This window comes from Sphaeroforma arctica (genome assembly GCF_001186125.1).
Source record: "Sphaeroforma arctica JP610 unplaced genomic scaffold supercont1.778, whole genome shotgun sequence".
NCBI lineage: Eukaryota > Ichthyosporea > Ichthyophonida > Sphaeroforma > Sphaeroforma arctica.
The window spans coordinates 40651-43576 of record NW_014039780.1 but is presented as its reverse complement, the minus strand read 5'-3'; the positions used below and the strand labels follow the sequence as shown (position 1 = coordinate 43576).

At 40.4% G+C, this 2926-nt stretch overlaps 1 protein-coding gene across 1 annotated transcript in view; it reads left to right on the top strand.

Moving 5' to 3' along the window:
* The first annotated feature begins 2548 nt into the window (after positions 1-2548).
* Positions 2549-2926, top strand: part of SARC_08544 (hypothetical protein) — a 7295-nt gene continuing 6917 nt past the window's right edge. The window contains exon 1 of the mRNA XM_014297484.1: positions 2549-2850. The gene's annotated coding sequence lies outside the window, so the exon portion shown is untranslated. The remainder of the gene's footprint in view (positions 2851-2926) is intronic.

The following is a 2926-nucleotide window of genomic DNA, read 5'->3' as shown; positions in this document are numbered from 1 at the left end:
ATCGAAGTTTACATTATCTCATTTGATCTTGATATCTTAGATTGACCGGACGCCTATTAAGGATGTTGGTCTCAACAAGGAGTACCGCGTTCATATCAAAAAATTGAAAGCATACACACCGCAAATCGGTCGTCCGGAATGTCTGTCTCTTAGTTCTTTGGCCGAGTATGTTTACGGTATGTGGCTCTATTACGAGTCTCCGGTAGTGGACTTACCACAGGACGAACGTCAAGTTCTCGTGGCAGCCTTCCGCATTTATCTGGCCGCACTTCAGTACCTGTATGTGTAGCTGTAACACGGCATGATAGAAATGGACGAAACTCACTAATAGATTCGGTCATAAGCGCCAAGATTCCTTCACCGCGGAAGACGAGATATTTTTGAACGAGCACTCGCAATATGTTGTTAACGTGTCTACTACACTTTCATCCATTAAGAAAGCTTATCGTTTTTTGGTCGATCGGGTGTACCAACAACATCAATTGGACTTCTGAACAGGCCGCCACGCAGTCCACACCTTGTCGGATGTATCGGTTGATGTGCCGTCGCGATCGATTGCATCCATCGTGAATCCGGTCTCTAATGCTACAACACAGTTGCTTTCTGATGTAGATCGTAGTGCTTTGATGCTCCTGAGGGGCGAACAGACGATGTCGGTTCAACTGAAGACGACGCCCCAGCTCGGATCCATGATGCCACGTTGGATGTTGATGACGATGTTGATAACGATGTTGCTGATTGAGGTTATCACCTTATAGCAAACCTTGGTTCGCAATATTTCCAACTACTTTTCATAGTTTTATATAGTAGGTACAGTTGAGTTTTCACAAGTTCATATTCCCTTTTTCTGTTGAATCCCCTGACCACGCGTGCTCAGGCGACTGCGGGGGTTGTAGTACGGGATATGACACTTGTCCTTTAGTTACGTTAATAGTCCTGCACCTGGATATCCGGGACAGGACTCTGTGGGACACAAGTCCTGCACCTGGGATTTAGGACAGGGCTCTATCGGATCTAAATATGGACATGTCCTAGTATGGTCATTTGAATTCTGCATAGTAATAATATTATGCAGACTTAGTCCACTTTATTTCTATTAAGAGAACCTATTCGGTTCACGAGGTTTTAGTATTATACTACTAGGCTCACTCAGTTTTTGAGCTTTGTCATCTAGTTTAGTTTACTTATAGTCTAATATACCAGTAGCGTACTACACGGACTACAGTGCTTAATTATAGAGATAATTCATTTTGTTCATAATCACGTACTGTATATAGAAATATTGGTAAAATATCTGGGCCTTTTGTTGAAAAAACAAAAAACAAAAACAAAATTATACAAATAAATGTGGAGTCTTTCCCTCTGAAATGGGGTGGGACTCCATGGCGGTCTACAAATGTGTCAAATAGCGTCATTGACGTTTTTTGGCGACAGACAAAAAATCGGTGATAAAGTTGACAGGGACTTAGAAAAGCTTCCGCTTTCAGTAATAATTTTTCAACTAAAAAATTCGTCGGATTTTGACTCTAAAAATCGGGGAAGCCTCGGGAGTTTTCGGAGTCGAGTCCTACTCTGTTAGAATAGAATCCTCCTGCCTCGTGCCTGGGCCCTGGGCCCTGGGCCCTGGGCCCTGGTGGCCTAAGCACAATACGTTTTGCCTATGTTCGATTGCCTATGGGCTATAAACTAAATGTAAACGTAAAAAGTGTTTTTTAAGCGTTTTAAAAAATATCGGGGGCAAATCGACCATTCATTGAATATCAGGGTCACAAAATGCGTAATGACCAATAAAAAGGCGATTTAAAAATATTCACAACTGATACAAAGTGAAAAATAGGACAATAAGCCGCAACAATTAATGTACCTATTTGTAAACTCATAGGACTCAATTTAAGATTAACTTTGAACGTAAACGCTATTTTTATTTTAATAGTTTTTTTACATTTTAACGGGAAACGTAATGAGATTAGGCCTGGTCGCCTGGACCCTTTGCTTGGGCCATGGGGTCGACAATATTGAATAGGAGGGCCGGAGAGCGGAGGCTATGGATTGCCGATTGCGCCATATAAATATAAGCTGAAAGCTCTCGGAGTTTTGGCGGTGCAACCTGCAACCTATATTTGGCAACGTGACGTCGCATAAACGCTATTTAGGTCTAATTTAGAAGAAGGCTATGGTTTATTAGACATTTGTAATCCAGCGCTGTTGTACTCTGATAAATAAAGCGTCTGATTTGAAGGCTACTGGCTCATATCCTCCTATCTTTTGAACAACTGGCTATCATATTTATAAATATGGATATAGATATTATAAATAAAAAGAAGGTACATGTTCATAAGTAGAAAAATGTCAGCCTTCAGCCTTCACTGCTTCAGGCAAGCTTGAATACGTACAACGTAAATACTAAACACACTTTCAATTCAATACGTTAGAATAAACCGTACAATGTTTTCATACGTTTTACGGTTTTGGTTTCCTTGTCAGAGGATGTGCAAGAAACGCCAATACGCTTGAATGTGATTGCGTTAACGCAATCGTCTTGCGTTTTCAGCTAAGAGCCAGCCTTCAGCTGTTCACTTTAAAATAATGTGTATGCAGGATAGTTTTTAATAAATAATGCATCTGCGCCTCTCATATAAAGGTGTGTATCCTCATATATCTGCTGTGCACAAAAGCTCTGGAATAACGCGAGCCGGTTTCAATTAAAAATCATTCTGTTCTTACAAGCTAACATCAGATTCCTACGAAGTATACATATTGTGATTTGTGATTGATCCACACCTACTCTGCGACGATAACAGAGCGACATACACCGCAGTAGAAACAGGCGAATCAGCTCATATAAATAACGTATGTACGTATATATGTATGTGTGTATTTATGTATATATGTATATATGTGTGTATGTATATACTACTGTACACAT